Here is a 26085-nt window from a genome sequence, read left to right on the forward strand (position 1 = left end):
GCATCACTTCCCACTCCTACCTATGACTATTACTAGCTTAATATATTATTTTTATTTTCAATTTTTTAACCTCCATTTACACAAAAGACTGATATTCTCATCTAGCTGAGATTACCACACACTTCCTTTTTTTCACAGCATAGACTGACCATTACATCATAATAATTCACATTTGGAATATACTGCAATTAAGTATATACTTTATTTATTATTTTTTCCCCCATCACTTTTTTATTTATATTCATTTTTATCCCTCACACATCATATTTCCAGTGTTTAATCTAATCACTTTTTGTTACACAGCACTATCGCTATTCCCCAATGATAACCCACACTTGGGATTCTAAATAAGAATCTAGAGCCTAGATAAAACTTCATTCATTTTTATTTACTGGCCTGAATGTTTTCTATATATATGGAGATGGAAATAAAAGTGTCTAACTGAAGGTTAAACCGCAGGATACGCTCTATTTCACTGTCAATACATCAGTTTAAAATTACATACACATCGGCAGATAGAAATAAAGACAATGCAATATAGTGTTAAACTTAGCACATAACTATATGCTGTCGGTGCATTCACTGATCGGGTTCATAATCATTCCTTATGATTCCCATCAGTGCAACATACACTGGGAATATTAAATTACATCATCTCACAAAGAATAATTACTACTCTGAATTATATTTTGAAATTAAATCATCAAAAATTATAAGACAGGATCCTATATTGTGATCAGTTGTCTAGTGGTTCACCTATATGTCAGAACGCATTATATGCACATCCAAATAATAGTGATTGGGTAGCAGCTAGACTATAGTTCGCTCCTTATCTTTTTAACAGTATGCTAAATAATGTAACTCATTTGATCTAACCTAACACTGGATAGACACATTATATATCAGCAAACAGAAATATTGACACACCAATATACTATGAAATCCTAGCATCTCTTTATAGGCTGTCATTTTATGCAGCAATCTGTCTCACAACCCTTCAATAAACACGTTATATCCCTTAATGCGTTCGCCTACAAATCTTATATTTTATGTATTTGCTTCAAAGACTAAGATCTCAATTATGCCATTGCGGTACGATATAATAATTCCTTACTAAGCGTTGTTATGGTATGATACAAAGTAATTCTTAACTCTCAATGCCTTATTTACAATCCGCAGTGATCATCCAATCGTTACCACATAACATACACACCCCTTGTTTACGTAGTAATGATTGGTCCATTATTAACATCATATACGCCCCCCTACTCACACTCCCTCCTCACGTAACGTAATACCGGATGCCACTGTCTATTCATATTACAGACAGAATGAGCAGCCAATCAGATCTATTCGAAATCGAGAGGGACAACAAATCAGGGGCATGAGGTGGGACAACTACCCACATAAATAACGCTGAGTAGCAGCGGCCCGCACCCCCTCTGAGGAAGCGTTCTGTGAAACGCGCGTCAGGGGTCCAGCAGTGCCATTCACCTCTATATATTTTTATTCACCACTACCCTATACCCCAATGTAACCGCATCCCCTGCCATGCCTTCTGGTACTTAGACTTATACTCCACATACCCCCAGCAACCACAACATCTGGAAACTTTCCCTATCCCTTGCTTCCCCAAAACCTCCTCACCTGATTCGCTACCACCATTAGGTGCCACACACCTTCCCTCCTTGTTTCCACATACACTCTGCACCGCTGATCACACAACCTAATGCGGCCTCCAACTGCACCCCTGTCTCACCGCCACACTGCCCGTTTCCCAACCACATGCCCACCTACCTTCCTCCGCCACCCTGGCTGAAACTCCTGTTGAACTCCTCCTGCTGCTCCTGCTCCTTAAGCAAGGTCCTCTCGTCCTGGACCTGCCGTTCAGCTCTAGACTGAGCCGCTCCGGTGGCCTGGCCCTCCTGACCGGTCTACCCCCAGGAGGCTGTGTCGTCCTGCCTCTCCCCGCCGCCTCTGGAACCGCTGAAGGAGCTGCATAAGCCGTCCTCAACTGCTCCAGCACCCAGTCTGAGCCTCTGGCTTGAGCTAAGGCTTTCACCGCCTCCATCAGGTCCTGGATAGCTGCCATCACACAAGGTATGTGGGAAAAAAGCAAGCTTCTTCTTACATGTACCTTTGCTGACTATTTTGGCGCTCTTTCCAAAACACCCCCACATTTTTTATATCCCCTTACCTAGGCCACTTCTATCACCACCCCTAAATCCCCATCTAACTATCTCTTTCACCTAGGCAGGGGTCAATCGCCCCTCCCATGTACAGGCACACGTCCAGGGCTTCCTTTCTCTAATTTAAAAAACACACACAAAAAACACAGAAATCCTCATTATATTTGCCTTCAGTTTATTTGTGTTCCTTTGTACATGAGTGTGTGTATGGGTTTTTTTCAGTGTCTGTATCTGTGTATTTGCTAGTGTATGTATGTGTGTTGGTGCCTGTGTGTGTGTTTGTACACAAGTGTATGGATTTATGGTTGTCTGTGTATTGCGTGTGTTTGTACATTTGCATATTTGTTTATGGGTGTCTGTGTGTATTTTGTGTGTGTGTGTGTTTGTAGGAGTGTATATATTTGTATATGGGTGTCTGTGGATATGTATACTTATTTTGCTTGTGTTTTTGCACAAGTATATATGTTTTTGTTTATGGGTGTCAGTATTTGTGTGTATGTAATATATTTTGTGTGTGTGCAGCATGCAAATGTATATATTTGCGTTAATGTGTGTCTGTATCTATGTATGAATGTATATTTTGTGTGTATGTATTTGTATTTATGGGTGTCTGTATCTGTGCTGTGTTATATATGTGTATTTTGCGAGTGCAATGCATGAGTCTTTATATGCATGTGTGTATGTGTTGTATTAGCTTTGTGTTCAATAATTTTTTATTGTTTTGTATTTTAATTCAGCAATTATTTTAAACAGAATTCAGATATGATCATTTTTTATATGAAATATACAAATGTGTATTTAGCAGGGAAAAGTGTGTGGGGGTGGCAGAGGGCTCTGCATCTTGATGGGTCTATTGCAGCATTAAGCTGGCATAAATGGTGGTAGGGGCCCTTTCAACAGTTTGAATGCTTATTTGCATGTGAATGTCAGTGGCTGTCTGAGTGTGTGCCTGTGTGTCTGTGTGCCTGATTGTGTATGTGGATATCTAGGAGTGCCTGTGTGTTTATTGCTTTTGTGTGGATGTCTGTGGATGCCTGTGTGGTAGTAGTGTTGTTGATGTGCACATGTGAATGTTTATGGGTGTGTACAGACATATGGGACATACGGACATATGGGTGACTCATTTAAAATTAAAGGGATATTGAACACTAAACAAATGCTAGGTAGAGTGATGCATTCAAACAAAAGATTATACTGAGAATAACTTGTAGATGTATTTTTTAAAGTTTCATCAGCTGTTCAAATATTGTCAAAATAAGTGTAAAATTGTAGTGTCTATAAAACAATAGGAGCTGCCATGTTGGCTGTGGCCAATTAGGGACAGTTATAAATAGGTCACTAGAGTATACAGCCAATGGCTGTGTGGAATATAACAGTGTTGTGCATTTTAATTTCTTAACAGGTACTGAAAAGCTAACAATCAGGTAGATTACGAGTTGTGCGTTCGTGTTTTAATGCTGAAAAAAATTGCTGTACGCGCAAGCCTTTTAGCCTGTAAAGCAACGTCAGTCCCGCACTCGAAAAAAATACATTTTTTATGGGATTCCTAGAGCACTGCCATTACGAGTTTTGCGGTGAGGCTAAAAATTTTGCGTTACACCCTATACCGACAAAATCCGTACAGCCATCTGAGACCAGTAGTTATGAGTTTTACGCAACAAACTGTTACATAAAAATCATAACTAAAGTGTTACAAAGTACACTAACACCCATAAACTACCTATTAACCCCTAAACCGAGGCCCTCCCGCATCGCAAACACTGTTAAATTTTATTAACCCCTAATCTGCCGTCCGCCCACATCGCTCTCAATATACTAAAGTTTTTAAACCCTACTCCGCCGCTCCCCAACACAGCCACCACTATAATAAACCTATTAACCCCTAAACTGAAAGCCCCCCACATTGCAATAAACTAATTTAAACTTATAACCCCTAAACCTAACGCCCCTCTAACTTTATATTACAATTACAATTTCCCTATCTTAAATTAAAACTTACCTGTCAAATTAACAAAACTAAGTTTAAACAAACAATTAAACTAATATAACTATTAAACTAAAATTAAAGAAACTAAAATACACATTAAAAAATCCTAACACTACTATAAAAATTACAAAGTATCTAATTACAAAAAATAAAAAAAATACTAAATTACAAAAAATAACAAACACTAAATTCCGAAAAAATAACAAACGAAATTATCAAAAATAAAAAAGAATTACACCTAATCTAATAGCCCTATAAAAATAAAAAGACCACCCAAAATAAAAAAAAACTAGCCTACAATAAACTACCAATAGCCCTTAAAAGGGCCTTTTGTAGGGCATTGCTCTAAGTTAAACAGCTATTTTACCTGTAAAAAAAATACAAAGACCCCCCAACAGTGAAACCCACCACCCAACCAACCCCCCAAATAAAAAAAAACTAACTCTAACAAAAACCTGAAAAGGGCATTGCACTTAAAAGGGCATTTAGCTATTTTGCATTGCCCTGAAAAGGGCATTTAGCTCTTTTAAGAAAAGTCCAAACTCTAAACTAAAAAAAAAAAACACCCAAAAAAAATTAAAAAAATTCTAACACTAACCCCCGAAGATCCACTTACAGTTTCTGAAGTCCAGACATCCAGGCGGCGAGACGTCCTTATCAAGGCGGCGTCTTCTATCTTCATCCAGGCGGCATCTTCTATTTTCATCCCGGCGGCATCTTCTATCTTGATCCCGGCGGCATCTTCTATCTTCATCCCGGTGGCGCGGAGTGTGTCCATCCTGAAGACATCCAGCGCAGAGCATCCTCTTCATACGGTCACCACCATATACCGAATCTTCAATGCAAGGGAGCCTTTTCAAAATGGCATCCCTTGCATTCCTATTGGCTGATTTAATTTTGGAAATTCAAAATCAGCCAATAGGATGAGAGCTACTGAAATTCTATTGGCTGATATGAACAGCCAATAGGATTTCAGTAGCACTCATCCTATTGGCTGATTTGAATTTCCAAAATCAAATCAGCCAATAGGAATGCAAGAGACGCCATTTTGAAAAGGCTCCCTTGCATTGAAGATTCAGTTTATGTCGGCGACCATATGAAGAGGATGCTCCGCGCCGGATGTCTTCAGGATGGACCTGCTCCGCGCCGCCGGGATAAAGATAGAAGGTGGTGCCTAAATGAAGATGGAGCCGCCTGGATGAAGATGAAGCCGCTGGGATGCAGATCCCTCAAGCGGGACTTCAGCAACTGTGAGTACCTAAAGAGGGGTTAGTGTTTTTTTAAGGTTTTTGGATGGGTTTTTTTTTTAGATTAGGGGTTTGGCATTTCTTAAAAGAGCTAAATGCCTTTTTAAGGGCAAGAGAAAGAGCTAAATGCAATGCCCATACAAATGACCTTTTCAGGACATTGGGTAGATTAGGTTTTTTTAGATAGTTTTTTTTTTTTATTTTGTGGGTTTGGGGGGTGGTTTGTAATGCTAGTGGGTCTTTGAATTTTTGTTTAGAAAAAGAGGGCTATTGGTAGTTTATTATAGATTAGGTTTCTTTTATTTTGGGGTGTTTTTTTAAAAATGGGTATTAGAATAGGAATAATTGTTATTATTTTGGATAGTTCGTTTGTTATTTTGTGTAATGTTTTTTTTTTTCGTTTTGGGGTGGGTTTTTCTTTTTAGAAGTTCAATCCTATTGGCTGATCCAATCAGCCAATAGGATTGAGCTCACATTCTATTGGCTGTTCCAATCAGCCAATAGAATGCAAGCTCAATCCTATTGGCTGATTGCATCAGCCAATAGGATTTTTCCTACCTTAATTGCGATTGGCTGCTAGAATCCTATCAGCCAATCAGAATTCAAGGGACGCCATCTTGGATGACGTCATTTAAAGGAACCTTCATTCTTCGTTAGGACGCTGCTCCCCTCCGGATGGATAAAGATAGAAGATGCCTCCTGGATGAAGTCTTCTGCCCGTCTGGATGTCCTCTTCTGCCCGGATCGGATGAAGACTTCTGCCCCTCTGGAGGTCCACTTGTGCCCGGCTGGGTGAAGACGGCTCAAGGTAGGGTGATCTTCAGGGGGTTAGTGTTAGGTTTTTTAAGGGGGTATTGGGTGGGTCTTAGAGTAGGGTTGGGTGTGTGGGTGGTGGTTTTTAATGTTGGGGGGTTGTATTTCTTTTTTTACAGGTAAAAGAGTTGATTACTTTGGGGCAATGCCCAGCAAAAAGCCCTTTTAAGGGCTATCTGTAATTTAGTATAGGGTAGGGAATTTCATTATTTTGGGGGGCTTTTTTATTTTATTAGGGGGCTTAGATTATATGTAATTAGTTTAAAATTCTTGTAATTTTTATTTATTTTCTGTAATTTAGTGTTTGTTTGTTTTTGTACTTTAGTTAATTTTATTTAATTGTAATTAGTTTTATTTAATTGTAGCTAATTTATGTAATTATTTTAATGATAGTGTAGTGTTAGGTGTAATTGTAATTTAGGTTAGGTTTTATTTTACAGGTAATTTTGTATTTATTTTAGCTAGGTAGTTATTAAATAGTTAATAACTATTTAATAACTATTCTATTTAGTTAAAATAAATACAAAGTTGCCTGTAAAATAAAAATAAATCCTAAAATAGCTACAATGTAATTATTAATAATATTGTAACTATCTTAGGGTTTATTTTATAGGTAAGTATTTAGTTTTAAATAGGAATAATTTAGTTAATAATAGTAATATCTATTTAGATGTATTTAAATTATATTTAAGTTAAGGGGGTGTTAGGGTTAGGGTAAGACTTAGGTTTAGGGGTTACTAACTTTATTATAGTGGCGGCAGGATAGGGGTTAATATGTATAATGTAGGTGGCGGCGGGGTCCAGGAGCGGCGGTTTAGGGGTTAAACAATTTATTTAGTTGCGGCGGGGTCCGGGATCGGCAGGATAGGGGTTAACAACTTTATGTAAGTGGCGGAGGTATAGGGGCAGAAGATTAGGGGTTAATATATTTATTATAGTTGCGGCGGGGTGCGGGAGCAGTGGTTTAGGGGTCAATAAGTATAAAGTAGGTGGCGGCAGTGTAGGGGGGGGGGCAGATTAGGGGTGTTTAGACTCCGGGTACATGTTAGGGTGTTAGGTGTAGACATTTCCCATAGGAATCAATGGGATATTGGGCAGCAGTGAACATAAGCTTTTGCTACTGTCAGACTCCCATTGATTCCTATGGCATCCGCCGACCTCCAGGGCGGCGGATTGAAAACCAGGTATGCTGGGCCGGAAAAGTGCAGAGCGTACCTGGTTGGATCTTGATAAATTCCAAAAGTAGTCAGATTGTGCCGAACTTGCATTCTGAACATCTGGAGTGACGTAACCATCGATCTGTGTCTGACTGAGTCCAGCGGATCGTATGTTACGTCACAAAATTCTACTTTTGCCAGTCTCTAGCCTTTGATAACTAAGGCGAATCAGGCTCGCCACAAATACGCTGCGGAATTCCAGCGTATTTGCGGTTGACAGCTTGATAAATAGAGGCCTAGGGGTTAATATAGTTTAATTTAGGTTGTTGCGATGTGGGGGGCTGGCAGTTTAGGGGTCAATAGGTTTATTTAGTGGTAGTGATGTGGGAGGCCAGAGATTTAGGGGTTAATAACTTTATTTAGTGGCAGCGATGTCGGGGAGTGGCGGAATTGGGGTTAATAGATTTTTTATAGTGTGGGCGATGTTGGGGTGCAGGGGAATAGGGGTTAATATCTTTAAGTGGCCGTGATATCGGGAGCGGCAAATTAGGGGTTAACAAATTTCTTTTGGTGACTGCGATATTGGGAGTGGCAGATTAGGGGTTAATAACTTTATGTAGGTGTAGGCAATGTCGGGGGCAGCAGATTAGGGTTGTTTAGACATGGGGTTTAAGTTATGGTGTTAGGTTTAAACTTAACTTTTTTTCCCCATAGACATCAATGGGGCTGCGTTACAGAGCTTTTTATTCCGCCATCGCAGGTGTTAGAAAAAAACCTAACACGCTCAAATCAGCACTTGTATTTTGTGCGGTTTGGAGCTCAACGCTGTTTCAAAACTTGTAATGGCAGCGCTATAGAGGGTGAAATAACGCAACTTTTGTTGCGTTCATTAAATACCGTCTATCGCGCATAACTTGTAATCTACCTGAATGAAATTACAGGAAAGGGGGACAAAATACATAATGAAAGCATATTGTAGATGTTTATTTCTATATATGATTTATCATTTTATATTACCATCTTAAAGTATTTAATTTCCTTTAAATGGCAGATAGACATGGAAAGTCCATGAAGGGGCTGAGGGGGGGGGGGATATTTGGTTATTTTGCCCTGGGAGCCAGTTTCTCTTGAAACGGACCTGTTTGAATGTAAGCTGTACATTTGAAATAGGACTTTTATTCCCTTTTAAAGTGACTGTAGTCAAAAAATTTAAAATGTTAAGAAAAAGTTGTTTAAAATGTAATTTAAAACCAATACTGCAGTATTAGACTTGGACTTCCGGTTAATCCTCAATGGCAGATAAAGACAACAAGACAATATGGATTATTCAAAACAGGAACATGAGATAAAAAAACAACTCATAGCTTCTTAAACAATAAAAAAATGACTATAATTTACCTTTAAGAATGCTGCAGTTTGAACGTCCTTGTAACATGCTACATAGGGATTTGTTAGATCAGTTCAGTAGCTCATTTGCATCTGGTCTGTGATTTGACATAGGATGACCAGGTCATCATACCTCGTTTGGTTTTCAAGTACTCTGGATTAGGAAAATTCTGCAAATTTAGTAGAAAAACTAAAGGACAATAAAGTTAATTTTTTTATTTCATCCGCAATGTTAAAAAACTTTCCAGGTTACTTCTTTTATCAAAGTTGCTTCATTCTCTTTGTTGAAGAGCATACCTAGATAGGCTCAGGAGCAGAAATGCACTATTGTGAGCTAGCTGCTGATTGGCTGTATGCATACGACTCCTGTCAATGGTTTACTTGATGTGTTCAGCTAGCGCCCTTTAGTGCACTGGTGCTTCTTTAACAAAGGATACCAAAATAATTAATCACATTGTATAATATAAGTAAATTGATACGTTGTTTAAAATGATATGTTCTGTCTTTATCATGAAAGAAGAGTTTTGGGTTTCTTGTCCCTTTAAAATCTTAAATACTTTTAAACATGTCTTTTGTATCCATATCATTGGCAATGCAAAGCTTAGCTTAGTTACTGATATATATTATATATATTTTATTTATTTATAAAATATTTTACCAGGAAGGATACATTGAGATTTCTCTCATTTTCAAGTATATATATATATATATATATATATATATATATATATATATATATATATATATATATATATATATATACACACAGTATGTGTGTGTGTTTGTATAATATGCAAAGTATTTTAATGTGCTTTTAAAGATTAATTGTTAAAATATATACATCTAGGCAATGAAGGTTTCAGTAACAAGCAGGCAGTCCAATCTTTCTGAGTATCAAAGGGGTTAAGCAGTAGAATGGTCAATATCAATGCAGGTTTCAGTAACAAGCAGGCAGTCCAGTAAAGCACAACAGCAAAAAATAGCACCAAGGAATACATAGAGGCAAACCTATACCAGGGCACTTACGGACTGAAGGAGATTACCTTAAATAGGGGCAGGCTCACACCCATGTAGAGGCACAGGTGTACAGGATGTGAGCAGAGCAGCAATCACAGCGTGCAGTGATGATGTCACCACTATGCGCCACACAACAACCAGATGCTGCCATGGCAATGGCCTGGAGTAGTATGACATTGGTGAGTTCTCACACTTTTGTTTGTCAGACAGAGCAGGAATGAGCTGCACTGAGTGTAATGGTGCGGTCGGGCCGGGCTGTGACTAGACAGCTGGCCAGATGTGCTAAATGTAAAAACAGATCCGCTCAGTAGAGCACAGAGAGCGGGTCTGGAAAACACTCTTTTTTTATAAAAATTCACCGGCAATATTAGGTTGTATAAAGCTAGCACTAATATAATGTTATATAATTCTGCACTATGTGCAGAATTATATAACATTATTTTCTATGTTTACTGGCCCTTTAACTAGAAGTAGCTTGTTGGGTACAGGTACCTAGAACAGATGGAACCTGTTATAGATGCATCTGTGTAAGTAGCAGGGAAAGTAATTTACAGAGTTTTTTATTTTATTTTTGTGATTACAGATTTAAAAGTAATACTGTGCTTACCTCGTTACCTTAAACTTTAATGTTTTACATCTAAAATTTATTTTTAGTTGTCCTAAATAATAATAAAAAATGTTCTGTTTTTTTTTCACTTTTTTGTGAAGGGGGCCCGGGGCGCTTCAGGTTTTTGTGCCTACAGGCACCCGAGATGTAAATCCGGCCCTGTACACAGCACAAGTAAAGGTCTTATCTGGATTGGAGTCTGTAGCAGAGATATGTGCTCACCCTTACAGGTACCACAGCCCAAAGTGATCAGGTAAGAAAACCACCTGAGCTGTGAATAAATGCACGGGAGCTGTGTGCAAAAACCAAGGATCCGAGTATGCTGTACAAACAAGGGTAAATAAAAGAGAGTAGTCAAGGTATTGCAGAGATCAAAGGAAGCCAGAGGTGCAGGTAAACAATGAACAGAGCCGGGGTCACAAGCCAGGGTCAGTCTTGGGGATTCAGGAACAAAGACACCTAAACTAGAAACAGCAAACAAAGAACTGACACTGAGCACAGGAAAAGGCAGGGTTATATAGCCAAATACTGAGCTGCTAATTGGTAGGAAGTCCCAGGTAAGCCTGACTGACAGGTTGTAAATCAGCACAGGTGATCCAGGCAAAGCAATATCCAGAGTCCGGTCCCAATGCTGCAGCCGTGGCTTAGAGGCAAGAGAACAAGCCTAGGATAAGAGAGGACCCAGGTTCAAGTCCCTCGCTTGCCCCCGAAGGGGCGACCATGCCTGGCTGTCTGCATGGAACGGTGGGAACCGTGACAAACCTGCAGTTTGAATTGCCACAGTAGCAAGTGCGGCATCTTATTGGTGCGATGCCTTGTCTGAATCAATTTTAGTTGAGACACTGTTATAAGCTTGTATAATGTGGCTATTCACAGAGAACCTTAAGTAAAACAGGCTTATACAAAAGGTTATTACCAAGGGAGATAGCTGGTTTACTTAGTACAAGTTCTTTTTATAACACTTTACAAAATCAAAATAAAGTGAATAAAACAGATGAAATGAAGCCTTTGTATATTTTACACAGTTGTAAAGAGTTGTGTTCTTTTAAGATAGAAGGCAGCAAACAAGCAGCTTATTGGTATTGTCTGAGAAAAGCAGAATTTTATAGCAAAGTCTCTTTATAGTTAAGCTTAGAAATGAGAAACTGATTTGCAGTCTGCAGTGTCCATATATCAAGAGGTATCAGGTTACAGCAGGCAGAGTGTGTGATGCAGAGAGAAGGAGAGAGCCAGATTTAACCAGTTGTGAGCACTTTAACAGTTTGTATGTCAGCAGAACTTTGGATAAGAATATATACAGCTAGAGACAATTATATATAAAATTAATGATACTTGCGAGTGAGTTTAGAACTGCAGAGAGCGAAGTTGGCACTGAGTCAAAATGGATCACAGCAGGGAAGATGTTCTTATTTCCTGGTAGAGGTAAACACTCAGTAATGGAGCTGGCTGGAAAATCAGACTGCAGAGTTAACACAGACTTGCAAGAGTTGCTGCCAAAGACTGTTCCTTGAAGTGTAAAGCAGCAGGAAATGCTTCTTAGGTTTAGAAGCTGGAGAAATGACAACAAGGATTTCCTTTAACAGGTATAAAAGCAGGATCTGTAGATTTTAGCTTTAGAGCTTGAAGCAGAGTGGGAACTACAAACTTCAATTATCAAGCAAAGCACAGGTGTACTGAACACACCTTTAAAGGGAGGTGAAGGAGTGGGTTGGTCTTAGTTCTTAAAGCTACAGGAATATGACAGATCCCCCCTTTCAGGGGCGCCCCCTTCCCGGCTCCAAACCTGGTTTGTCAGGATGTAGACGATGGAAGGATGTGAGCAATTGGGGAGCATGTAAGTCCCTAAGGGGTATCCAAGAATCCTCCTCATGACCATACCCTTTCCAATGTACTAGATACTCAATTGTTCTACCCCGGCGGCGCGAATCCAGAATTGATTCCACTTCGAATTCCGTTTGATCTTCTATCAGCTGAGGAGAGTCCTCGATGACTTGAGGAATATTAACATCAGATCCTTGATAGGGTTTAAGTAGAGAAACATGGAAGGATGGGTGTATCCTGTAAGATACAGGTAGATCAAGAATCGCTGCATTAGAGTTGATCATTCTCTTTATCTTGAACGGACCTATGAACTGGTTAGCCAGTTTTTTGCTTGGTACCTTTAATTTGAGGTTTTTTGTTGAGAGCCAAACTCTATCGCCAACTGAGTATTGAGGTGGAGTTAGATGTTTTTTATCAAAATAACTCTTTTGGGTACATTTAGATTTCTCTAAGTGAATCTTTAGGGAAGTCAAAGTTTGTTTCAAATTAGAGACATAATCCAGAGCATAAGGTGATTTTGAGGTGGAGATGAAGTTGGGTACAGTGGTTGGATGGTAACCATAAGTGGCAAAGAAGGGTGAGACTTTAGTAGAAGAGTTGATGGAGTTGTTGTATGCGAACTCTGCAAGTGGTAACCATTCAACCCAGTCATCCTGGTTCTGTGAGATATAACACCTTAAGTATTGCTCCAAAGTCTGATTCAGTCTTTCAGTAAGGCCATTAGATTGGGGATGAAATGCTGTTGTCATTCTAGAGGAGATTCTTAACAATTTACATAGTGCCTTCCAAAACCTGGATGTGAACTGAGTCCCTCGATCAGTGACTATAGAGGTCGGTAAACCATGGAGTTTCACAATGTGATCAAAGAATGTTTTAGCTGTTGTGATAGCGTTTGGAATTATTTTAAGAGGTATGAAATGAGAGAGTTTAGTAAGATGATCTATAACCACTAATATGGTTGTGAATGAATTAGATGGTGGTAATTCGACTATGAAGTCCATTCCAATCATGGTCCAAGGGACTTCAGGTATAGGTAATGGTTTTAGTAAACCAAAAGGTCTGTGGTGTTCTTTTTTGCAAGCTGCACATACATGACAATCTGACACAAAGGTAACTACATCTTGTCTTAAACCAGGCCACCAGTAATTCCTTGTTAATAAATCCTGGGTTTTAGTGATTCCAGGATGACCGGACATAGGGTTCGTATGATGTAGATGTAGGATCTCCTTCCTTACAGAAGGAGGAACGTATAACAAATTGTTGTAGAAGTATAAACCTGAAGTGGTGTCCTTTACGCAGCATGATGGAATGGTAGAATCTTTTAGTAAAGCTAATAAAATGTCTTTTTGTAGGCTAGAAGTTACAGCTATAAACTTGGTCGACGGTATAACTGTTTGTTGTTCTTCCTTTTCATTATGTTTAATGAAAGAACGGGAAAGAGCATCAGCTTGGATGTTCCTTGAACCTGGTCTATATGTGATCTGAAAGTTAAATCGGTCCAGGAATAAAGACCATCGGACTTGTCTTGATGACAAGGTCTTGTTTTTTCTAAGATATTGTAAATTCTTATGATCTGTAAGAACTGTAAAAGGTTTGAGTGTCCCTTCCAGTAGGTGTCTCCAGTGTTCCAGGGCACATTTGATAGCTAGAAGTTCCAGGTCCCCAACGGAGTAATTCCTTTCAGCTATAGACAGGAGTCGAGAGTAAAAGGCTACAGGATGTAGGACTGAAGTATCGTTTTGTTGTTGGGAGAGAATAGCACCAATACCAACAGTGGAAGCATCAACCTCTAACACAAATTGAAATTCTGGATTAGGAAGCTGTAGGATAGGAGCTGAAGTAAAACATTCTTTTAAGTGCTCAAAAGCTTGTTGGGCTTCTACAGTCCAAACGAGTCGATTCTTACCGGTTAACTTAGTTAGAGGTTGGACAATGGATGAAAATCCTTTGATGAATCTCCTATAAAAATTAGAGAAGCCTAGAAACCTCTGAAGTGATTTCACAGAGGTAGGTACAGGCCATTTGAGTATGGATGTAACCTTCTCTGGATCCATGTTTACACCGTTAGGGGAAATTATGTAACCCAAAAATTTTATTGTCTTTACATGGAATACACATTTCTCAGCCTTGGCGTATAGCTGATGTTCTCTTAATCTAGACAAAACCCATCTTACATGTTTTACATGATCAGTTAGATTTTTGGAGTATATCAAAATATCGTCTAGATATATTACAACACACACATCCATTAAGTCTTTGAAAATATCGTTTATGAAAAATTGAAATGTGGCCGGAGCATTAGTTAAGCCGAATGGCATAACATTATATTGAAAGAGACCATAACGGGTTCTAAATGCTGTTTTCCATTCGTCACCGCTTTTTATCCTGATTAAATTGTATGCTCCCTTCAAATCTAGTTTGGTAAAGATGGTTGCATCTGTTAACCGTTCAAGTAATTCAGGTATTAAAGGAAGTGGATACCTATTTTTAATCGTAATAGAGTTTAATGCTCTGTAGTCAATGATTGGGCGTAAGGTCCCATCTTTATTTGTGACAAAGAATATGCCCGCTGCTGCAGGAGAGGTTGAGGTAGAAATAAAACCTTTCCTTAGATTATCGTCTAGGTACTCTCTGAGAAATTTTAATTCTTTTTGAGAGAGTGGAAAAATTCGGCCGAACGGTATGATAGACCCAGGTTTAGTATCAATGGGGCAATCATAAGGTCTGTGTGGAGGTAGATTTTTGGCTTCCTTAAGGTCGAATACATCTGAAAAGTCTGAATACTGCAATTGTATATGAGGGTGTAGAGTTTTGATTTCCACACAGGGAAAACAGGTAGCAGAACAGTATGGGGAAGAGAAAGTTACTGTGTTACTGCTCCAGTCTATTTGAGGGTTGTGTTTTCTTAACCAAGGATAACCCAATATTAAGGGGTGTAGTGAGCTAGGAATGATATCAAACGTAATGTATTCTGTATGACCCATGTTACAAGAGACAAGTAAAGGAACAGTATGGTGTGTGATTGGGCCTTTTAAATAAGTAGAGCCATCAATAACCTTCACATAGATAGGGGTTTGCTTTTGCACACAAGGTATTTTATTAGTATCTACAAGGGTTTTGTCAATGAAGCTTCCATAAGCTCCAGAATCTATCAGCGCCTCAGTCTTGAGAAGATGCTGGTCCCACTGTAAAGACAATGTGAAAGTTAATTGTGATTCATGAATGTTATCAGTATTTGGGTTAACTATAAGAATCTTACCCCTTTTTTGCCGGTTCAGAATAGGGCAGGAAGAGACACTGTGTTCTTTATTCCCACAGTACATACAGAGGTTTGAAATCCTCCTTCTCTGTTTCTCTTCTTGGGATAATGGTCCTCGGATGGCCCCAATTTCCATGGGCACAGGGGCTGTGGAGGTCTTTTCAGAATGAGAGGGTGTAAACCTTTTGAGGTAAGTTTCTGGGTGTTGTTTTTCAGCTCTCCTCTCTCTGTATCGTCTGTCCATGGCTATGCATATCTTTATGAGGGATTCCATGGTGTCTGGAGGTTCAATGCGAGAGATCTCATCCTTAAGATGTTCAGAGAGACCTAAACGGAATTGGTTTTTTAGACTTACAGTATTCCACTGTGAATCTGTAGCCCAGAGCTGAAAATCTGCCACATAGTCCTCAACTGGACGTTTGCCTTGCTTCAGGGTGCGCAACTTTGTTTCTGCGGTTAACTGGGTGTTGCAATCCTCATATAAGACAGCCATCTCCTTAAAAAATTCACTGATAGAATTCAAAATAGGATCATCAGTTTCATAAAACTTAACAGCCCACGAACGGGGATCTCCAGTTAGATAAGAGATGGTAGTACAAACCTTGATCTTGTCAGTATAATATGTCCTGGGCTTCATGGAAAACATCAGCATGCATGCATTTCTGAATTCACGAAAGCGTGTTCTTTCACCAGAAAAAATGTGTGGAGGGTTAACCTGTGGTTCAGGGTGATCAGCCTCTTTCCTTGAAAAGAAATCATTCATTAACCTCTTCAGGGTGTGGTTTTCATTTTTAACTTCAGTCAAACCTTGTGCTAAAATTTCAACTTTCTGGTTTAAGGAAGCTATTTCAATTGCCATTGAGGCAGGATCCATGATTTTTTTATATACAAGCTTTAAACTATAATGCATATATGTTAGTAAATTTCTTTATGGCTTGATAATTCTGTTATAAGCTTGTATAATGTGGCTATTCCCAGAGAACCTTAAGTAAAACAGGCTTATACAAAAGGTTATTACCAAGGGAGATAGCTGGTTTACTTAGTACAAGTTCTTTTTATAACACTTTACAAAATCAAAATAAAGTGAATAAAACAGATGAAATGAAGCCTTTGTATATTTTACACAGTTGTAAAGAGTTGTGTTCTTTTAAGATAGAAGGCAGCAAACAAGCAGCTTATTGGTATTGTCTGAGAAAAGCAGAATTTTATAGCAAAGTCTCTTTATAGTTAAGCTTAGAAATGAGAAACTGATTTGCAGTCTGTAGTGTCCATATATCAAGAGGTATCAGGTTACAGCAGGCAGAGTGTGTGATGCAGAGAGAAGGAGAGAGCCAGATTTAACCAGTTGTGAGCACTTTAACAGTTTGTATGTCAGCAGAACTTTGGATAAGAATATATACAGCTAGAGACAATTATATATAAAATTAATGATACTTGCGAGTGAGTTTAGAACTGCAGAGAGCGAAGTTGGCACTGAGTCAAAATGGATCACAGCAGGGAAGATGTTCTTATTTCCTGGTAGAGGTAAACACTCAGTAATGGAGCTGGCTGGAAAATCAGACTGCAGAGTTAACACAGACTTGCAAGAGTTGCTGCCAAAGACTGTTCCTTGAAGTGTAAAGCAGCAGGAAATGCTTCTTAGGTTTAGAAGCTGGAGAAATGACAACAAGGATTTCCTTTAACAGGTATAAAAGCAGGATCTGTAGATTTTAGCTTTAGAGCTTGAAGCAGAGTGGGAACTACAAACTTCAATTATCAAGCAAAGCACAGGTGTACTGAACACACCTTTAAAGGGAGGTGAAGGAGTGGGTTGGTCTTAGTTCTTAAAGCTACAGGAATATGACAGACACGTTGCAAGAGATCCAAGATAGGATTAAGGCTCTCAAATAAGCCAATTACTTTATTTCTGATGCTAACATGCAAGTTATTAGACTGGGAGCCAAGTGGCTGGCTTCACCGTCCTAGCACACAGGGCTTTATGGCTAAAATCTTGGTCAGCTGATGTTAACTTCAAGTCCAAACTTCTGGCGCTTCCTTACAAGGGTAAAACCTTGTTTGAATCTGGTCTGGCAGAAATCATTTTTGATATTACAGGTGGAAAAGGGTCTTTTCTACCACAAGACAAGAAAAACAGACCTAAAGGATGTCAAAGTCATTTTCGTTTGTTTCGTAACTTCAAAGGTCAAAAGACTTTTTCCCCCCTCTTCCAAGCATCTTGTAAACCCAATCAGTCTTGGAACAAGGGGAAGCAATCTAAGAAACCCTCAGCTGAGTCTAAGCGTGGATACGAGATGTCCCAGATCCTTGGGCTGTGGATATAGTATCTCAGTGTTACAAAATAGAATTCAAATCTTGCCCTCCCAGGGGCAGATTTCACCTCTCAAGATTATCTACAGACCAGGTAAAAAGAGAGACATTCTTGAACTGCATTCAGGAGTGATTGTTCCAGTTCCGCTAAGGGAACAGGGTCTAGGTTTTTACTCAAATCTGTTTGTGGTTCCCAAAAAAGAGGGAACTTTTTGACCCATTTTAGATCTGAAGTGTCTTAACAAGTTTCTCAGGGTACCGTCCTTCAAAATGTAAACAATTCATTCCATTCTTCCTTTATCCAAGAGGGTCAGTTCATGACGACCATAGACCTGAAGGACGCATATCTTCATGTTCCCATCCACAGGGATCATCACAAGTTCCTGAGATTGGCCTTTCTAGACAAACACTTTCAGTTTGTGGCTCTTCAGTTAGGCCTTGCCACAGCTCCCAGAATTTTCTCAAAGGTTCTGGGGGTTCTCTTGGCAGTGATCAGGTCTCAGGGGAATTGCAGTGGCGCCATACCTGGATGACATATTGGTTCAGGCACCATCTTTTTAACAAGCAAACTCTCATACAGAGATCTTGTTGTCTTTTCTACATTCCCACGGTTGGAAAGTGAATCTGGAAAAGAGTTCCCTTTTTCCAGCTACAAGGGTGGTTTTCTTAGGGACCATAATAGATAACCTAGCTATGAATTTTTTTTCTGACGAAAGTCAAAAAATCCAAAAATTTCCCCTCCTCTTGCCTCTCTCTATAGTCTACTTTTCAGTCATCAGTGGCTCAATGCATGGAGGTAACTGGTCTGATGGTCGCTTCCATGGACATCATTCCCTTTGCTTGATTCCAATTGAGAGCTCTTCAATTATGCATGCTCAGACAATGGAACGGAAACCATTCGGATCTGTCTCAGAGGATAGATCTAGACCAGTCGACAAGAGACTTTCTCCTGTGGTGGCTTTCTCAGGACCATCTGTCTCAGGGCACATGCTTCTGGAGACCTTCCTGGGTGATTGTGACCACAAAGCCAGCCTGCTAGGCTGGGGAGCAGTCTGGGACTTGTTAAAGGTGCAGGGACTATGGACTCAGGAGGAGTCTACTCTCCCCATAAACATCTTAGGTGTTGAGAACGATTTACAATGCTCTGATGGCTTGGCTTCAGTTGTACTTAGCCCGGTTTATCAGGTTCAACATAATTTCAGTGGCTTACATTAACCACCAGAGGTGTCTCGGATTATTCAGTGGGCGGAAGCTCACAATTGTTGTCTATCTGCCATCCACATTCCAGGAGTGGACAACTGGGAGGTGGATTTCCTGAGCAGAAAGACATTTCATCCCGGGGAGTGGGCTCTCCATCCGGAGGTGTTCTCCAGGTTAACCCTCAAGTGGGGGGGGGGGGTGTCGGAGTTGGATCTGATGACGTCTCAATAGAACGCCAAGCTTCCAAGGTACGGTTCAAGGTCAAGAGATCTGCAGGCAGCTCTGATAGATGCTCTGGCGGTTCCTTGGAATTTTGATCTAGCATACCTGTTTCCTCTGTTTGCGCTCCTTCCACGAATCATTGCTCATATCAAACAGGAGAGAGCGTCGGTAATTCTAATAGCTCCTGCATGGCCTCACAGAATCTGGTATGCAGATCTGGTTAAGATGTCATCTCTTCCACCTTGGAGGTTACCTCTGAGGAAGGACCTTCTAACTCAGGGTCCATTCTTCCATCCAAATCTTGTTTCTCTGAAGTTGACTGCTTGGAGATTGAATGCTTAGTTCTGGCTAAGTGTGGGTTTTCTGACTCGGTCATTGAGACCATGATCCAGGCTCATAAGCCTGTTACTCGTAAAATTTACCATAAGGTATGGTGTAAGTACTTTTATTGGTGTGGATAAAAGGGCTACTCTTGGAGTAGGGTCAGGATTCCTAGAAATTTTTCCTTTCTCCAGGAAGGTCTGGAGAAAGAATTGTCATTCAGTTCTCTGAAAAGTCAGATTTCTGCATTATCTATTCTTTTACAAAAGCGTCTGGCGGATGTGCCAGATGTTCAGTCTTTTTGTCAGGCCCTCGTCAGAATCAGGCCTGTGTTTAAACCTGTGGCTCCCCCTTGGAGCCTTAACCTTGTTCTTAAAGTTTTGCAGCAGGCTCCGTTTGAGCCAATGCATTCCATAAATATTAAAGGGACACTCATCCCAAATTTTTTCTTTCGTGATTCAGATAGAGCATGAAATTTTAAGCAACTTACTCTTACTAATTTACTCCTATTATCAAATTTTCTTCATTTTCTTGGTATCTTTATTTGAAATGCCAAATGTAAGTTTAGATGCCGGCCCATTTTTGGTGAACAACCTTGGTTGTCCTTGCTGATTGGTGGATAAATTCATCCACCAATAAAAAGTGCTGTCCATAGTTCTGAACCAAAAAAAAAAAAAAGCTTAGATGCCTTCTTTTTCAAATAAAGATAGCAAGAGAACGAAGAAAAATTGATCATAATAAATTAGAAAGTTGCTTAAAATTGCATGCTCTAACTGAATCATGAAAGAAAAAAATTGGGTTCAGTATCCCTTTAAGTTATTATCTTGGAAGGTTTTGTTTCTTATTGCTATCTCTTCTGCTCGGAGAGTTTCAGAACTCTCGGCTTTGCAGTGTGATTCGCCTTACCTTATCTTTCATGTCGATAAGGCGGTTCTTCGTACTAAATTGGGGTTTCTCCCTAAAGTTGTTTTGGATAGAAATATTAATCAGGAAATTGTTGTTCCTTCTCTTTGTCCCAATCCTTCTTCTCATAAAGAACGTCTGTTGCACAACTTGGATGTTGTGCGTTCTCTAAAATTCTACCATCAGGCGACTAAACATTTTCACCAGTCTTCTGCCCTGTTTGTTTGCTTCTCAGGAAAGCGTAAGGGTCAGAAGGCTACCACTACTTCTCTTTCCCTCTGGTTGAGAAGTATAATTCGCTTTGCTTATGAGACTGCTGGTCAGCAGCCTCCTGAGAAAATTACAGCTCATTCCACTAGGGCTGTCTCCTCTTCTTGGGCTTTCAAAAATGAAGCTTCTGTGGAACAGATTTGCAAGGCTGCAACTTAGTCCTCTCTGCAAACTTTTTCCAAATCTTACAAATTTTATACTTTGGCCTCGGCTGATGCCTCTTTTGGGAGAAAGGTTCTTCAAGCTGTGGTGCCTTCTGTTTAGGTCTGCCTGTCTTGTTCTCCCTCCCTATTAATTCTGTGTCCTCTAGCTTGGGTATTGGTTCCCACTAGTACTTGGAATGAGGTTGTGGACTCCCCATGTCTTAGGAAAGAAAACAAAATTTATGCTTACCTGATAAATGTCTTTCTTTCTGGACATGGAGAGTCCACAACGCCACCCTTAATTAGACAGTAATTTTTGACTAATCCTCGGACACCTCTACATCTTTGTGTTATTCCTTTTTCCATTTCCCTTCGGTCGAATGACTGGGCATTATGAGTAGGGGAGTGACACTTATCGGCTTTGCTGTGGTGCTCTTTGCCTCCTCCTGCTGGCCAGGAGTGATATTCCCACTAGTAATTGGAATGGCGTTGTGGACTCTCCATGTCCGGAAAGAAAGAAATTTATCAGGTAAGCATAAAATTTGTTTTTCCTATTGTGATTAAAGGTATATTCTCATGGCAGGGGGGGGCGGTCCGTGCTCTGAAGTGCATGTTTGACGCTTGCGCAGTGTTACACGCCAAGTGCTAGGCTCAATGAGACACCAAGGTCTAGGCGTTACTCACGAAGGAGGATCATCTACCGGGCAACCAGGTGGGAGGAAAAGGTACCAGCCAGGATCCACAGCTGGCGGACCGAACAATCCACACCAAGTTGCTGTCAAGCAGGTCAGACTTTTCCCTAGGCACTCGAAGGGAAAGTGCCGGGATTAATACCCAATTGTGAAGTGGTAGCACAGGACGCAACATCTCGCACCTTATTATATGGTGGTACGTTCACCCCCTTATTAGAAAAGGGCTGTGGAATTCAAGAGGGATACACGCTGCCTTGCAGTTACATACCGCGAGCTGGGCTGCTGTTAAAGGCCCAGCCTGCAACATTAGGCACATTGGAGTTCCACTATTTTTGTGAGTACATTGCAAATTGTTTTCTTTCACATAAAAGTAATCTTGGTTAGACAGATTCACACATGCTTGGCATGTTTTCTTGTTTTATACTTTCTTTTCACATATTTGGAGACCTCCATCGCTTTCCTCTCTCTGAATCAGCGAGCTGGGCTGCTGTTGAAGGTCCAGCCTGCATCTATAGGCACATTTGAGTGCCATTGGAGTATGTGAGTACCCTGTGTTAGATCTGTTTTTATTGTCGCCTGGGTATTTGATTGCCGATACACACATGTGGCGATGTTTTTCTTTTCTCATCTTTTACTTTAGTACCAGGGGTAAAGCTGATAATATACAAGAAGGCTCCGGAATCTGTGATAGAAAGGACTTTTACGCATAAAGGAAATATCATTTGCGATAATGAGATGTTAAGAAAGACTGAAACTTTCTACTAAGCATGATCTTCTGTAATGTATATCTTTAAGAGAACAAGTCTCCCGTTTTCTATGGGAAATATGTGAGTAAGGGGTAATGTATAAAAAGGGGCAATCAAAGAATTGGTTTGTATTAAGTAATACTCTTTATAATATTACTGTGGTTTAGGCCCTTTTTGTTCATGCGTTGGTATGCTTAATGTTATACGTAGTTTCTTAAGTCTTATTTTCACACAGAAATTTTGCTAGGTTTTAATTTAATCAGTGCAGGTTCCATATACTTAAAAAATAAAGGGCAAAATACCCTTTTGGGGGAAAACATAGGAGACAAGAAAGAAGCAAGTTTATTCAATTAGCAGAAATATACAGCAACTGCAATAGAAATAACTCAATATCAGTACGCTCCCTTATGGATAAATTTATTTTAGCTACTTCTAACACCAAAACTTCAACCATGACAGGGAGAAGGCAACAGGAAAAAAAAGTGGCCAGACGTAGTACAGATTCTATTACAGAGCCCTCTCAGGAAACTGGGACGGAAGTAATAAGTAATTCAGACCTACTGAAACAAATTAGTAATCTATTTATGCCCAAATTTGACACATTGCAAAATAGTGTTGATGCTATTTCAGCAGAAATCAAACAAATTGCAGCTAGAGTAAGCCTAACTGAACAAAGGATCTCTGATCTAGAAGATAGAGACATTGAAAAAGATAAAGATTTAGTAGGAATGCACAAACAACTCAAATGTTTGACTGATAAAATTGAAGATCTTGAAAATAGATCTAGGAGAAATAACTTAAGAATAATTGGAATTTCTGAGGCAGTTCAGGAGTACACAGGAAAAATGGGGTAGCTATACTTTTTAGGAAAAATCTACAATACCAAATTCTCAGACGGGTAATAGACCAACAGGGTAGGTTTATTATTCTTGAAATAGAAATAGGGGGAAGAAAAGTGGTAATTTGGAACATATATGGCCCTAATGAAAGGAAAAGGCCTTTTTGGGAGAAAATTCAAGTTAAACTAATGGCATTTGGAAAAAAATATTGTACTAGGAGGAGATCTTAATTTGGCCCCTATAGAATGTATGGATAGGAAAAAAATGGGGAAGAATGGCCGATCTGGTAATGGGTATACTAAAATATTTAAAACTTTTTGTCATAATTTAGAATTGCTGCATATATGGAGGAATGTCAATCCAGACTCTAAAGAGTATACCTGCCTTTCTAAGATATATAAATCACTTTCCCGCATTGATATTTTTTTAATTAGTAATAACTTATTCTCTCTGGTTCAAAGAACAGAAATCCACCCAATTACTATTTCAGATCATGCTCCAATATCACTGTCCTTGGTGATTAAAAGTGGCAAATCGTTAAATAATAGACTATTTTTCCCTACCTATTTATACAACAATGTAAAATTTAGGGAGTTTTTAAATAATCAATGGACTGATTATTATAAGAGGAATAAGGAATCAGTTCAGAATGTTGAAATTATTTGGCAAGCCTTCAAAGCAGTTATTCAAGGAGAAGTATTGGCTTATGTAGTTAGGATGAAGAGGAAAAATAATAAATATTGTTTTCAACTCACAAATCAAATAGTTAACACATATCAAACTTACTTAAGAAATAATAATAAAAAAAATTGGGAAGATTATATGAAAGCAAAAAAACAACGAGACAATTGGTGTATCCTGAAAGAATCACAGAGTGAGCTTAGAAGCAATAGCCAATTTATGGCTCATAGTAATAAAATAGGAAAATATTTAGCGCAGGTTGTGAAATCTCAAAGGCCAACTAAAGTAATAACATCTATTAAAGTGAAAGACAAAACTTATAGTCAATCTCAGGAAATTTCTCGTGAATTATTTCACTATTTTCAAAAATTATACGATGTGAAAGCAATAGATCAAAAAGGAAAGAGATGTTTTGGGCTAATATCAAACTTCCCCAAATAGCTAAAGAGGACCTAATAATGCTTAATTCTTCAATTACAGACGAAGAAATTAAAAAAGCTATAAAAAATTTAAAGCTTAATAAAACCCCAGGTCTTGATGATTTACCAGGAGAACTATATAAAATTATTGACAATTCTATTATTCCTGTTCTGAAACAATTATACAATTCTTTCCTTATGGAAGGCAAATCTCCATCTAAATATTTTACAGAATCTAGAATTATTTTGATTCCTAAACCGGGGAAAGATTTGAACTTAATGGATTCATATAGGCCCATTTCCCTCCTCAATGTGGACTATAAAATTCTCACATATATTTTGGCTAGTAGACTTCAATTAATCATTAGCTCAATTGTTCATCCAGATCAAACTGGGTTTGTTAAGGGAAGGACTTTGGTGAATAATATAAGGAAATTGGAGATAGTAATTAACTACTGTGAGGTAGTGGGAAAGGCAGGTATATTTACAGGAGAGGATGCAGCTGTTATTTCCTTAGACACACAAAAAGCCTTTGACACCTTGTAATGGGATCATATGTTTTCTACTCTAAGTAAATTTGGAATAAAGAATAATTTGTTTAATATTTTGCTATTACTTTACTCATCTCCCTTGGCGGCCTTAGTAATTAATTCTGTCATAACAGATACATTTACTTTACAACGTGGGACTAGACAGGGTTGTCCTATTTCGCCGCTCCTTTTCGACTTAGCTTTAGAACCATTGGCCCTATACTTCAGGAATCATCTCGAAGGAATTATTATTGGGAAACACAAAATTCAGCAGGCAATCTATGCAATTGAACTCCTTATTTTTACCCAGAATCTTCGAATTACCCTCCCAGTAATTTCTGATGTATTAGAAACATTTCAAACATTTACAGGGCTGGTAGTAAATAAAAACAAATCTGAAATATTATGGTTAATTAAACATAAAAATTCACCATCAACAGCGTTTAAAGAAGCTGAAGAGTATATCACATATCTTGGGGTAAAATTTGCACGGGAACCAAGCAAGTGGTATAAGTTAAATTTTCTCCCATTAATACAATCCTTTAAGGAAGATACAGAAAGATGGATGAACCTTCCTTTATCACTTTCAGGTAGAAAACACTTAATTAAAATGGTTTCATTGCCTAGATTTATCTACATATTTCAGGCTCTACCACTTCTTTTACACAGAAAAGACATACTTCTAATTAATAAACTCATAACACAATTTATCTGGAAAAGGAAAAAGTCAAGAATAGCTATGAAACGTCTCTTCGCTGAGAAAAAGTATGCGGGACTGGCCTTGCCAGATGTGGAATCTTATAATATTGCAGTAAATATGAAATATGTTGTGGATTGGTTTTTGGAGGAGGGACACTTTTTAATTTATGATCTAGAAGAGGCCCTGGTTGCCCCATTTGCATTAAAAGCCCTAGTGCATATGTCCCCGAAATTAATTTCAAAAGATATTAAATCATTAGTAATTATAGAACAACCCTTTAGGGCGTGGCAAAAGTTCTGTGTCAAACTAGATATTAATTATAAAGTCTCTCCTTTTCTAACCATTATGGGAAACCCGGAATTTGTAGTAGGATATGAATCTAGTAGATTTGGCAAATAGTGTAATTTGGGGGTCAGATATATAGCCCAACTAATTAACATTGAAGATAACAGAGTTAAAATGTTTGACGAATGCAAATTAGAGTATGGGATTCCAAATCATCTTTTTTTCTCATATTTACAACTTCGGCATTATATTGAGCAATGTCTTAGACTTGATGATATAGATTGGAATAATGATTTTTGAAGCAAATAACAACATTATTCCAATTGAAGAAATATTCTATTGCT

This window comes from Bombina bombina, chromosome 4 (genome assembly GCF_027579735.1).
Source record: "Bombina bombina isolate aBomBom1 chromosome 4, aBomBom1.pri, whole genome shotgun sequence".
In the NCBI taxonomy this organism is placed as follows: domain Eukaryota; kingdom Metazoa; phylum Chordata; class Amphibia; order Anura; family Bombinatoridae; genus Bombina; species Bombina bombina.